Genomic DNA, 14,234 nt, shown 5'->3' with positions numbered 1-14,234 from the left:
ACCTTGTTTTGAGCTGACGCTACTTCAGAGAGCTGCCTGGGAACTGGAGGGCCAATCTGGCATTCTCACGGGGACAAACCATGAACAGAGCATTACTTACAGTCAAATCCCCAGAAAAAGAGTAGAAAAATCACAGCAGAGGTCTGAGTCGGTCCAATAGCAAACTCAGAAGGGCCTGGCAGGGCACGGGGCATCCCATGGGTGCTGCTGCTGCTGCTGTGCCAAGCAGCTCCAGGCAGCCCTGCTCCCAGCATTGACCTTGGGTATGTGATCAGTGCTGGAACTATTGAGAGCAGTCAGCTTCAAAGGAGAGTTGTGGAAAACCTTGCCGTGTGGCTACCTGTCACAGCCTTCAATAAAGGCAGTCCTTGAGAGGTTCTCTGGTTATCCTGAACTCTTTTCTTTTTTTAAGATTTAATGTTAGGCCTGTAAACCTTGGACAGGGTGCAAGTCAGGAAGGGACTCTGGCTCAACAGAAATCAGAGCTGCTGACCTCTTCCTTTCCTGCTGCCTGGAAAAGTGAACCTGAATAGCAACCCAACATTGGAAAACACACTTTCACTGCAATAATCTGAAGTTTTGAATAAAAAAGCAACTTTTATTAATTAAAAAAGAAAAAGGTATTCTTTTAGCTCTCTAATGGGAAATTCAATGTTCATTTGAATCTTCTTTGGAAACTGCACTTTCTGCTGAGTGGGAACCAGAGATACAAGCAACACAGCGGAAACAGCGATAGTGAACAACCGAAAACACAGACACCCCGCCCCGCACGATGCGTTCCCCTCAGGGGCGAGGGCTTCGGGCACCGAGTCCCGCATCCCGGCTCCTACCCCGGGGGACCACCGGAGCGAGCTCCCGGAGGGCTGAGGGGGGGGGGGAGGGTTGGCTCCCGGCGGGGCGGGTTTGGCGGCACCGCCCCGCGCAGGGCTCCGGCGCTGCCCGCCCCGACGGGGCCGCCCCCGCCGCTCCCCGGGCCGGGCCAGGCGGGCGGCGCGGAGAAGCGGAGCGGTGCGGCGAGGGAGCGACGCCGGGCTGGGGGGCGACTGGCCCTGAGGGGCGGGCAGGGATCGGGGCGCTGCGTGCTCCCCCGCGTCTCCTCCGAGGTGAGTGGGGAGCGCGGAGCGGGGAGGCGGCCGGTGCTGGCGCCAGTGGCGGCTTCGCTCCCGCGGGCAGCGGGCGTGCGGGGCTGCGCTGGGCTGACTGCTGCCCCCCCCGGCAGCGGCGGGCTGCGTCCCCCGGCAGTCGGTGAGGTGCGTGCTCCCGGGCTCTCCATCTCCAGGGGGCGGTGGGTGCCTCCCCCGTTGCCTGCCGCTCCTTCTCCTGCGGTCTGTAGAGTGCGCGCCGCAGCCGAGGGACTGGGGTGCTTCACCTCCGCAACCCCCGGGCGTCGGTGGGATTCTTTCCCAGGCACTAGTACGACTTTGTGACCCGTGGCCAGCAGGGTGCATCCCTCTGCGGTCAGTGGGTCACAGCCCCACAGGTGTCAGGAGGGTCGGTCCATCCTCTAAGGTTTCGTTTGGTTTTATCCCTAGTTGAGTGGGGTACATCCCCTGGTCCGAGGGGATCCTGAGCTGGCTTTGCTGACCCCAGTGCATTGACGTGGAGGGCAGGGGCTCTGACCCCATTGTGTTGCTTTATGCTCTCTCCCTGTGGTGTGGATTAGATCCCACTGTGATCGTGTGTGTGTGAGCACCTTGCAGTGCACCAGGGTGCTGGAGGTATGAGCAAGAGGGGTGCAGTCACATACTCTGCATGCAGCAGAGTAATAAAATCAGACAGCATGAAACATCTGGCTGATCTCTCCCCCGCTTCTCCACTATCCCCCCACCCAAATAATAATAAAGTAGTTCTCTACACTGTGAAATATTCCTATCCACGCAAAGCAAGCTGTGATACATGCCGTATTGTAAGCCTGGGAGCAGTTATGAATGAGATTTATTAGAGGAAAGCATCAGGAGCTGACCTCGAGCTCTGAAGTTAATCGTGCTGCCCCTCCTTGGGTGGCAGAGGTCTGCAGTTCAACCTGTCTTTAAGCCCCTGACCATTGTCCTTTACTGCAGAAAACTCTTCTGCCCCTTTGAAAGTGCCATTAAGCTATAGATGAACTTCATACAGCCCAGCCCGTTAACCTCCATGCTTCCCCTCGGTAGTCTTTTAATGAGCAGTAACCTCCTTGATCATCCTTTGGCAATGTGTCAGGTCCCTGTGCTGGCTGGGAGGGCGAGTGAAGGGAAATCTCAGTGCCACCTCACCTCTGTCCCTTGGGAGCTACAGGGATAAGATGGATCGGTGTGCTGGGGCACCATCCTGATGTCCCTAAATCAGCCTCTTGGTTTCATTCATCACAGCTCAGGCATTTCACTTGCTGCTGGCAAAGGAGCAGCTGTGAGCGGATAGTAAAGCTTGGTCAAAATTCTTTTACCTTCATTTTAAGGCAAGTAGCTGTGTGCTTAGCAACCCTTACTTTCACATCCAGAATGCACTCAGTTGCAAAGATTGTGCTAATTCCTCCAGAGAACTCACCAACTTTGCTGTTTGTAGAATAGCTTCTGCATGTCTCATGTGGTCCTTGCACTGGAAAAGTTGTCTGCTGGGCAGAGCTCACAGTGTGCAGACATGCAGCTTGCAACGTTATTGAGTTAACTTTCTCAACAACAAAATGCTTGAATGCAAATAGAATGTAAAACACGCCTTTGAAGTCTTCTTTTCTTTAAAATTATTCAGTGCTTCGCCTAGAGGAAATCTATTTCTTCACTTTTAAAAACTCACCAACATTTTACAGAAGTAGGATGTGTTTTTTTTATTATTATTAAAAAAGAAAAAGGCTAAGTCTTCTGATTTTCCAGATGGGAGGCCTTTTTTTGTGTTACCTTTACCACATTATTGGGGGATCATTACTCTAAGCAATATGAGCAGACACTGCACTGGAAAAGCTTTGATGGAGGTGTGAAGAGCAGCAGCAACCTCTCCTTGTGGGTGTCTCCTGTGGGGTTGTTTGGCTGTGCTGGTGAAGCCCAACATCTGTGTTGTAAGAGCCATATTTCAGAGGATTTCAGAGTTGCACATCTTTATGCTGTTGGTGTCTTGCAAGGTTCTTTGGTAGCTTCATAGAATAAAGAATAGCTCTAGGTGGAAGTCTGGATGTGTGCAGGTGTGCACGGTGTGTGATGGGACCTCAAGGTCCTGCCTTAGTCACAAGCCTTGTGAAATGCTTGGTTCCATTTATTTTCAGTAGAAACAAATTTCTACATCCTGCCTTTAAAATCCAAGTCATGACATCTGTGAAAAAAAATCTTGCTTTTGGTTTTTGTCACTGTTTTAGCTATAAGACTTGTGTACACCACACACTGTGGCTCTTGACAGGTCAGTTGTGCTAAGTCAAAAGCTGTGGATTTTATCAGTAGAAATAGAAGTCCTACAATGCAAACAGTCCTACATTTTTTTCTGAATGTTACTGCTAAACATATATTGCTTTGCTGTGTTGTACACATTTTTGTACTGACATTTCTAACTGTTATTCTTGCCTTCAGTATAGGGCTTGTTCTTCTGCCAGGTTTCATGCAGGTGCTAGTAGGTGCTCAGCATAGCATTCTTGTCCCAAATGTGTTCAAACCCGTTAGAAACTCTGTTAGACAAATGCAGAATTAAAAAAAAAAAATCAACAAAATTTGAACCAGGCAACATGAAGTCAGGAAATGCAGGGGCTGAGGCTCCAACAGCAATATTAACTTGGCTGCAGTGCACATCCTGTGCGCTCTTAATGGCATACATCTCATAATGTATACAGGAATAAGCACGTAGGGTAATATATGCAGAGAGAGAGCAGAAAAGAGTGTTTTTCTGAGTCTGACCCACTTGTCCATGCATAAGCTGGCTGCTGTGGGCTTTGGGGGAGCCTGGCACTGCCTTGCACTGTGCTCCACAGTGTGCTCGACACCAGATCAGACGTATTTGTGTGCTGACGGAGTGCAAGTAACTGCAACAAATAAGCAATTTGGGTTTTGGTTCTTTGGAAACAATACCAAATTATGAGCTCCTTTGTTTCATTCACTCAGTATGTTGCACAGTGCGGTCCACATTTTGTAATTCCCAGCCAATGTGGCCTCCATGGACTCATAACAAAGTGCCACGGCTTCATGTTGCTGAGCTCCTCCTTCTCCTCCCAGTGCCCATGCACTGCAGTAACAGCTCTTCTGGCTAATTTTGACTGGATCGTGTACAGAAGTGGTTACACAAATATTGCGCTTTAATACAGATCTGTGGTGGACCAGGCAACACTGCCCTGCATTGTGTAGTCTTCATTAAAAACTGTGGTACAAAGACATTTTACTAGGTTGATCCATTCAGCCTGGAGGTCGAGCAGTCTGTTCTAGCCCTTGCCATGTCATAAGACATCGTGTCTCGTGCCACAGAGCCCAAGGTTTGCGTGCAGCGTGCCGGCTGGGGCAGCCTGTGTTGTTGAGCAGCAATCCCAGCAGTGACAGAGGTGGTGTGGGTGAACACAATTAATTTGCGGTTACTCACCATTAAAAAAATAGTAATTATTTTCTGCTATAAAAGGGCTCCTGGTCTATTATTGGTATGCTGATATTGCTGTCTCGCCATTGTAAATCTTTGAGAAGCAGACAGGAGCAGTTCTGTAATTCCACAAGGTGATGCTTCCCCTGTCACACCTGCTAATTGCTGCAGCTCCCTTCGGTGCAGCCTCCCAAATACATGGCTAGAAACTGGTGGTAGCTGTGCCACTTGCACTGTAATTTCATTACTGTTTGCTGTGGCCAGCACTTGATTAATTTTCCCTGCAGTGTTACAGTTACCGAAGGGGATTAATACCTGGGTGGCTTATTGTGTGTGCTTAATCTGTATTCCTCTTGAAATGGAATTGTATTAAACTAATTTGGCAAAACTTTGAAATGGCATGAGGCTGCTTTTGGTAATTGATTTTTTTTTTTCCAAGTGAGTAACTGCACGTTATTAAAATGATGCTTTTTCACACAGCTGAAGTGGGTCACTGAGGACCTCACTGGGTCTTTGGAGTTGGCCAATTTTGCCTGGTGCTTTGGGTCACACTGTAGCTGATGATCAGGTGTCCTCTGTCAGCTCCCAGAAGTGGGGTGGTGGCAGCCAGGATTCATGCTGGAGGATCTTCCAAAGTGAAAAATGGGGGAAGTGTAGAAAAAAGAGTCTGTAACTGCATTAAAGATGTGTGAAACATCCTCTACTCTGCAAAAAAACCTACAATTTGACAGAGTGGAGCCATCCTCCCCATCTCAGACAAGAGAAAAATCTATTCAGTCTTATTTTTTAATCATATTCAACACAAAAGACTTTTGCTGTGCTGTTTAAAATCCAGGCTCCTTTCAGCCTGTGCTCTGTCGGGATGTTTTCATCTGAAATGGACTGCTGCGGCTGACTGGAGCAGTCTGAAAAAGCAGTGCTAACCTTCCTTCCTGACACTTCAATCGTGCCTTCCACCGTGCAAAACTAGGGCATAAATGCATTAACGCTTGTCACTGGGAAGAAAATCCCATCCGTGATGGGGACCAGAAGAGAGTGATTCTTAGATCCGTGATACAAATCGGTTCATTATTTATTTCAATCAAAGTCTGTAGGTGCTGTTAAAATGAAAAATTGGAGCGCACTTTGCAGAATAAATGTGAACTGACACTGCACCAACCCCAAAGCCTCCCTGACCTACAAAATGAAGGAGAGCTTTGATGCTCACTTCACGCTTCCCAAAGTCTCAGACAAACAGGCTTTGCCAAGAAGATTGACAGAGTTAAAACACATGCAGAGCCTTCTCTGGTTGCAGTTGTCTTCCAGGGAAAAACAACCTGCTGTTGCCCCTCGGGTGTTTGACATCTGCACCAGAGCAGTCCAGATGCTTGCTTTTCTGCAAATACTGTGGTTACACCTGCTAATATATACCATCTTAACAGTACCATCGTCCCATAGAAGGCTGTCTTGGAAGTTCTGCAATGCTCTTGACAGTGCCCCAGGGTAGATGGGTAAAGTGCAGCCTGTGCCCCACTGGAGCATGGTTCTCCTCACCTTCAGCTGTGTGCAGGTATAACAGCTATATAAATCAGTCATCGCTGTCTGACCACAGCTTCGGGTTGATGCACTGCTGCTTCTCTCTTCTCCAAGAGCGAAAGTGTTGCCTGGTAGTGTGGGATAGGTCTAGCTGTAATACTGAACTATGTATTCAAGTCATTGTGGTGGTCTTGTGATGATCAGGGAGTGTGATCTGTTGCAATGTTTTGGTGTTAGTATAATCAAAAATCAAAAAAGGACTTCAAAACTGGGTTTTGGGAAAGTTTTTTATCCAAAGGTGTGCCAAAGCCTGAAGCTTAAAGGCTCTGCTTACTTAATGCAAGCCTGATGCGCTGATGCAATGATGCAGCCTCAGCAACTCCTCAGTGTCTGCTGTGCTGGTAGACAGTGAAGGGGACTCATGGCAGCACCATGCTTGTTGTAGTGCATGGCTTTAATCCAGCCAGCAGGAGCCCTGATAGCATCAGACCTTATTTGAAAACCAAAGTCCTGTCTCGCCCATGCTGAAACGGCAATGTGAAGGATGTCAGATGAGGAGTGGGGACAGGTATTAGTCATTAACCAGCTGCTTGGTTTTAAAATACAAATCCTGGTCGTATGTTCTTTCTTAAATGATCAAATATGAAGGATTTGATGTTTCCATGAGTGATTAGCTATCACATGGTCTTCTGTATCCCAAATGTACAGTTTTCAGCTCTTGAGCATCCATGGTCCTTTCTGCTGGGAACATGCTTGCCAAGTTTATCTGGCAGTACAGCCAGGTGAGCTAACTTCAGGCCAACTTTCAGTTTGCCCTCCAGGTCCAGCAGCAGAGATTATATAACCTTTCCTTCCATTATCTTTCCTGCCCTTCACTCTTCTAGTCTTTGCATCAGACAAACAAAGCATTTCATCCACACCACTGTGCAAGCTTCCTCCATACTCACTGCATTTGAATCTTCCACTTGTGATGAGGATGTATCTTTGCTGGTATGATGGGGCTTGGGCTGCGGGATGAGATGTGGCACATCCTGTTCCATCAGCAATCCACCTTACCTCTTGCATGGAGTAACAGACTTCTTCCTCTTCTCCTCTGAATAAAACTATTTCCCATACACAATTTCTGTCCCTCAGCTCATTTGGAAGGAAATAAATAGGAAGTGGGTGGCACAAATAGATTATTCTAGTTGGTGTTCTGTTGCTTCTGACAGCTGTGGGTCTATGGGGAGCTGGGTGTAATGAGCTTTCCTTGGCCTACAGCCTTTTCTTTCAGTCCATGCCAACATGTTTGTCAAAGGATTTAAACCTCCATGAAGTTCATAGTAGTAAGAATGGTGAATGACAGCTCCTGGATAACCAGGACGGGAAGGGCCTGCTGGGTCATCTAGCCTTTTGCTTTGCTTTCAGTAGGATCCTTCCTAATTAAAGCATGACTGCTGATTGCAAGATGTCTTGTTTGGGTGGTTTAATGAATTAACCCTCTCTGAAAAAGCAGAATTGTATTTACTGATGCGGCTGTAAATGTCTCAGCTGTGGGGTGATTATTTACTGCACCATTTTAATGCAAATATTTGTGGTTATTTACATTGATCATATGGGCAGCACACATAAATTTTATTTTGTGGTGAATTTAGGCTTGTTTACTCCTTCCTGCTGTATTTGTGCTACTGTATGCGGTACAGCAGAAGCTGCTCGACGTGTAATTGCCTATCACTTAAGTGCCACTTTGCAGTCTAGAGATATATCAATTAAAATATTCTTCCTCCTCCAATTAATTTTGGTTCTCTGGAATGACTTACTCCTATTTGTCTGGAGTACATTCTCTTAAATCATTTGATACGTCACACTTCTATGATTGAGTGGCGTTCCCAAAGGGGTGGGTGGTAGTGGGGCCTGCCCTGTTCAGTATCTTGATGGAATACCTGGATAAGGGGATTGAGTGCTCCTTTAGTAAGTTTGCAGATGACACCAGGCTGGGAGAAACTGTCAGTCTGCCAGAGGGTAGGAAGACCCTACTGAGGGATCTGGGCAGGCTGAATTGCTGGGCTGAGGCCAATGGGATGAATTTCAACAAGACCAAGAGCCAGGTCCTACACTTCGGCCACAACAACCCCAGGCAGCATTACAGGCTTGGGGCACAGGGGCTGGAAAACTGTGGAAGAAATGGAACTGGGAGTGTTTGTGAAACGTTTAGATGTTGTACCAAGAGACGTGGTTTAGTGGGGAAATACTGGTGGTAGATGGATGGTTGGACTGCATGATCTTGGAGGTCTTTTTCAACCTCAGTGATTCTATGATTCTACAGTTAAATGTATTCTAAATGAAAGGTAGTGATAACTGCAGTAAAGAGCCATAGAGCAAACCGCGGTGCCCTTGGTATGGATGCAGCTTGAATGCTGCAGTCTGAGAGCTGTGAAATCTCCAGTTGTGTTCTGAGAGGCCTGAAGACCTCTTGTAATGCACGTCTTGGAACGTGAGGCAGTTGAAGGTTTGCATATCACAACTGCAGTTTTGCCACATAATCTATTTCTTATGAGGTTTGCTCGTTAGTCTTAAACTCTATACTTCCTGTGTGCTCCTTTTGTGGCAAGTATCAGAAATGATGGGTCAGCCTTAGAAATTTAGGATCGATTTTTCTTCTTTGGAGTGATCCTGTGATACAGTAGTGGCTTTTCTCTGTACAGGGACTTTGGAAAAATGGAATCTGCTTCTTTCTTTGAAATAGCTGGCTTTGTGATTAATGATTTTATCTGCAGCCTTTTAATATGTCCTGTAGATGGGATGATAGCTCAGAGATAATCACTGTGATGGAGTGCGGGGAGCATTGTGGGTTGAGAGATACAAGATAATGTCTGTGAACATCCCTCCTCCATGTTCAGTGGGAGTAGCATTACTTTAGGATTAGGGATGCCTTTAAATCCGATCTACGTTGGATTAAGCGTTGATTCTTCTGTGTACCTAATGTACACTGATTATAATTATTAGTTTGGATCCTAAACACAGAAAGAAATACAGAAAAAAGTTAGGAGCCTTTTTGAACTTTAAGTATTATTTGACAGTCAAGGTGGTCAACCTGATTTTAGGTCCTGGAAGTGATACCGCTGTGTGCTCCTACTCACAGGTCTGTGCCTGAATTCATTGACTTCTGTTATATCTGGAAGGAAAGGATTGGTTCTAACTTGTGCTAAGACCTACTGTAAGCTGCTAAGACCAATTACATTACTATTCTTTTAACTGTTAATTGAAACATTAATTTGAAGAATGCTGGAAGCACAACAGAAATGATTCTTTCAAACTGAACTTAAGCTCTTCTATGGAAGGCTGGACTTGTAAACGCCTGGTTTCACTTTGGTCTATGATTGTCTGAGCCCACCTGGCAGTGTGGACTAGGGAAGCAGCTGGTTTGTTGAGTTGGTGCTGTAGGAACCAACACTTGTGTAGCTTGTGTCAAGTGTCCACATCCCTTATTTATGGAAAAAATGACCCTTTGGGGCCTATTTCTGTGAGTGCCAGAGCAAACCTGGTACAGGGAGCCTGTGGCTGTTACAGCCTTCTTTTTTCTCTCAGTTCTCGTCTGTTTATTTTGTTAAGCTGCTGGCATTGCAGGGATGGTTCACTCTTCTGCCACTGATGGAAACTTTCTGTTTGCTGGGAGGTACAGAGGTACAGCTGCAACCTGTATTTGGCAGTTTTTATCAAGGGGCAAATTGCAATTCCAGTTGAAATGAGGTGCTGATTTTCTTAAATAAGAACTTGTTTAAATGGAATCAGGCTAAAAACCAAGAGTCTTTACAGAAGAGCTTCCAGTCTATACTCAGCATGATGATATGCACAAGTTGCCAGCATTTGGGAGAGGTGACCTTTCACAACGATGTCCTTGTCTCCTTCCCGACGCTGGCCAGGAAGAGCAGATTCTCAGTTCCCTTAACTCTGTCCAAATTTTCTGAAGCAAAGTTGAGAACAGTGGTCAAGCTTGTGTTGACACAAAGTAAATGTAGATTTTATAAGACCTGTTTGTTTGTTTGAAGGCTAGGATAGGGATAGACAGATGAATAGATAGATAGATGGATGTATCGGGAAAGGTTTATGAAAACATTTGATCCTGTAGACAACTGCTTTTTCCAGATTCTGGCATGCTTTCTTAGGGCTTCGTGGTGAGTCATTGATAAGCCACCGCTTAGTCTGGGCGACTACCTGAAGAGAAGCCCTGAAGGATTGTGTGCCCTACAGTGATGGGCATGGAAGAGAGCCTTCTCCCTGTGCTACAGGAGGGAGGCAGTCCTCTTGCTGCATAGCACTGCGCATTGCAGGAGCCCAAATGTTAACCAAAGCATGAATGACAAGGTGGTCTCAGGAGCTCTACCTACCTCTCGGTTTTCCTCATCACTTTGGTGTTTGTAATCCCCCTCTCACTCCTCTTAATCTCCTGTTGCTACTGAAAAAAGCACAACAGGCGGGACACACCAATTACGTACTTGAGAAACAGTGAAAGTTTATGGTATAGGAAATATACCAAAGCTGACAAAACATGAAAAGGAAAGGGAAAGGATGACTCTGGGAAAAAAAATAGTTTTTTTTTTTTCTTTTTTTACATTGTCTGTGTTAGTAGTTGATGGAAAATTAGTTCAGACAAAGCTGTGAATTTTGTTTGTCCTTAGAAAAACACTGTAATTTTGAGGGCCGAAAGCTTCTCTTTGAGTGTTATGACCAACCTCATTTCACAGTTAGATATATTCATCTCAGTTAAATGAAATGGACAAAATCTACATGAAACAACTGCTTAAAATTATAAATAGCTTGCATAAACATGAATTATTAAGGTCACAAAAGCTCATGGAAACCAGCAGAAATGAGTGCACAGTTGCATTTCTTTTTCAAAACATGCATTAATTAATAAGGGGCTTAGTGCCCATGTTGTTTCTCCCCTTGCTGCCCCCTTCAGATTTTGCTTTTCATCAAGCTGAGAGGGAAATTGTCACTTCTCTTCGTCCCAAAGCACTGGAAAGTGCTAGGCTGCAACCTACACAACTCTATCATTCACAGCTCTGATATCCTAAACTATTTGTTCAGGTTCTGTTGGTGTCACAACAACACACCCTTTGAAATGGCCATGGTTTTTATGTAGGGCATGCCTACCCAGACTGTATGCATGCTTGCTGGAGTAGAAGGATGAAATAAATTTGCCAGGAGCTGGAGAGTAACTTACTCTCACTGAGAGGACAAGGCGCTTGCAGGAGCAGGGTGGAAGAGGAGATGATCTTCATCATGTGTGATACCTAGACATCCTGTCCTCCCTCTGCAATTGCCTCAAAATGTGATGTCTCCTCTATTATGTTGGTCCTCTGCAGATGATGTGGGCATTGGCACCAATTGGTGGACGTGGTGGGCATTGGTGTGGGAGCTGTGGGAGCGTTTGCAGGAAGCTCCTCTCAAGACCATTCCTGGCACAGGAAAGTATGGGGGCTTGATTAGGAAATGGCAGGCAGGTAGGCTGCTGTGATCGAGATCCCTTTCTTAACACCCAGCCTGCGAAGGTAGGCAGGAAGAAACAACCCAGATGAGAGCTGGAGGCTGTGTTTGGGAAAGAGTGTGTATACAGAGGTAGCCATGAAATGTCAACAATGTTAAGAGGCAGGAAACACACTGGTTTATAAGGAGTTGGCCTGAGTCTTGGGATCCTGGAGATAGCGCACCACTTGAGAGTCTCTTACATGGTTTGTGCGCTATGTAGAGCCTCTGACACCTTGCTGTGTTTGTGTAGGGCAGTAGGGAGAAATGGGGGATGAAGGTGGGTGGTTGGCAACTCTCCTGTCTGGGGTGCTGGCACCTGCACCTCAAACATGAATACTGAGCTCCAGAAGAGCAAGATCAGTATTTCTTGCACTTGATGGGTTTTAGTGATTCCACTTCTGCTTCGTGCTCTAATGAAATATAACGCAAATGTCAAGACATCAAATGTGGTCTTTTAAAAATCTTCTTGGGTACTGCACCTGCTCTTTATCTGCAAGGAATCTAATTTCTGCAGCCACTAGAGAAACAGTTCAAGGACAGACAAATGTTAAACCATTATTCAAATGCTTCTGGTTTGGAGCTGATGCCTAGCTTTGACTTGACGAAGGGCAGTGAGTTTCTTTGGACTGAGATTGGAGGGAGAGCCTGACCTCATGGTGCTGCAAGATAGTGCACGAGGGCCATGGCACAAACATTAACCCTCCAGGATAACGATTTTGGGGGTGTCCTTGTTAAAGAACATGAGGAAATATTTATCTCGTGCTTCATTCCAGCATAGTTTCTTGAAATAACTGTCCCGGGGTTGCTTTTGATATATAATAAAAAACCCTCTAATCAACAAAAGGGCTTTAAAACAAGCAGAGACATGACATATTTGCTAAGATGCATGGTAGCAGTGCATTAATTTTAAGGGATGCTTTTTTGTTTTTTTGTTTTTTTTTTCTTTAATGAAATGAGGACACTAATTAAAATTAATCCGTTTATGAATCTTTCTGCATCTAATTTAAAGCGTAAATAAAACATTTGCCTTGTCTGTCTCTTTTCTCGTCATGAGACAATACAAACCTTGTAATCTTTAACTCTTTAAGGTAATATATAGAGAGAGCTATCTTAAATGATTTACTGGAAGATATAAAAACAGACTGTGCAGCAGAGATGGCTTTTAAAGTGTGGGGAGGATGGCAACAGTAATGTTGGGGGTGCCACAGAGTGGTTTTTATTCCTTGCCTTTGGGAGCAAAACTTCAGTGTATTTTGTAATGCAAATTATCACTCTGTTAGCAGTGCAAGCGAAGGAGGGGAGTCAACAGCCTGCTTGGTTTTTGAGGGCTTGAAACAGAGAGCAGGGAGGCACTGGGGTGAGGAAGGATTTGGGTTGGCACCTCCCAGACTCAAGAAGGGCTGAGGGACACCGGAGGTAGCAGAGATTAGAGAAGATCACTCTGTAAAGGTGCCATATTCATTAACACTGCGTTTAAAAAAAAAAAAAAAGGCTTATGGCAAGGAAACTCTTTGAAGTTTTAGCTGCGTGACACTTGAGACTGAACTGTTGTTGATGGTGAAGATACTATTCTGTGCCTTGGTTAAAAAGGAAGCTAAGCGTGACCTTGGGTCTGTGATTGTTGGTGCCTCCTTAATGTATGTTAATTAGTAAAGACTGAGAAAAGTAGTACAGCTGCTGAGGGAACTATATATTCCTTTTTTTTTTTTTTTTAATGTGTTCCAGATATTATCAATTGTGCCTAAAGATCTTTCATGCAGTTATGGACATTTGGATATTGCCAATGTGTTTGCAGTCACGTACCATACTAAAGCACTTGCATGTATGGTAATAGCAAAACTATTAGATAAACTATCTCTAAATTATATTTTAAGTGGTATCAAGAAAGCTGCGTGCCTCTGTTCCTTCTTAGGCCAAACAAAAAGGGAGAGATAGCATGGTGAAGGTCTGTTGTGTGTGATGATGCTCCCCTCTGCTCCCAGATGCAGATTTTTGGCAAGAAAAGTATTGTGTGTCTCTGCTTCTTGTCACTCCTATTTCTGGGATGTCTTGCATCCTTCGCTATCCTCTCTCAGTTTCCTGCTGTTTGATGTTGATGTCTGTTCTGTATAAACCTTCCAGCCTGAAATTCATCCAGTGCTGTGCTGACTCCAACATCGTGGCCGGTGACCTCTGGGCCAGGACTGAAGCTCAGCAGCTGCAGTCAGAGAGAGAAAAAAAATGTAGGAGGAGGGAAAATCCCAAAAGTAATATCTGCAGACATAAACTGTCCTTGCTCAGAAAGGAGTGGCTTGCTATGGCTCTGGTCTGCACGCAAGTGGTCAGAGAATTTCTGCTTAGAGAATTAGGAGATGAAGAGTTTAGATAGAGCTGTCTCCAGCAGTGTTTGTACTCCAGATGTTTGTCCGTGGTGACGAGGTCCATTGTTCACCTTTCCCAGAGCTGTGGCTGCCAGGTAGGGATTTTCAGCCCCCCATACCCAAGGCTAACTAACATTATTTGGTTATTGACAGCAGGTTTGCAGCTCCCAGGTGGAGTTCCTGGAACCTACTGGTTTGAGCTGTGCTTCTGGCTGTCTCCACTGGGGAGGCAGGACATGATGAATGTTATGACTGCAGGAGGTAATGCACTGGCCTTTGCTTAGGATCTTAGTCTACTTGCAGCGATATGGGGGGAGCAGCAGCAGGACA

At 45.6% G+C, this 14,234-nt stretch overlaps 1 protein-coding gene across 5 annotated transcripts in view; it reads left to right on the top strand.

Annotated features, from left to right (window-relative positions):
- Positions 1 to 962: 962 nt before the first annotated feature.
- The window catches only part of PDZD2 (PDZ domain containing 2), a 198,823-nt gene continuing 185,551 nt past the window's right edge, over positions 963 to 14,234 (top strand). For 2 of the 5 annotated variants that reach the window (XM_048931119.1, XM_048931117.1), the window contains exon 1: positions 963 to 1,103. The gene's annotated coding sequence lies outside the window, so the exon portion shown is untranslated. Of the gene's footprint in view, positions 1,104 to 13,906; positions 14,000 to 14,234 lie in introns of those variants that run through there. The other 3 variants (XM_048931121.1, XM_048931120.1, XM_048931118.1) reach the window with 2 other exon arrangements.

This window comes from Lagopus muta, chromosome Z (genome assembly GCF_023343835.1).
Source record: "Lagopus muta isolate bLagMut1 chromosome Z, bLagMut1 primary, whole genome shotgun sequence".
Classification (NCBI taxonomy): Eukaryota; Metazoa; Chordata; class Aves; order Galliformes; family Phasianidae; genus Lagopus; species Lagopus muta.
Note: the sequence above shows the minus strand (reverse complement) of the source record. Positions and strands in the feature narration are given on the sequence as shown.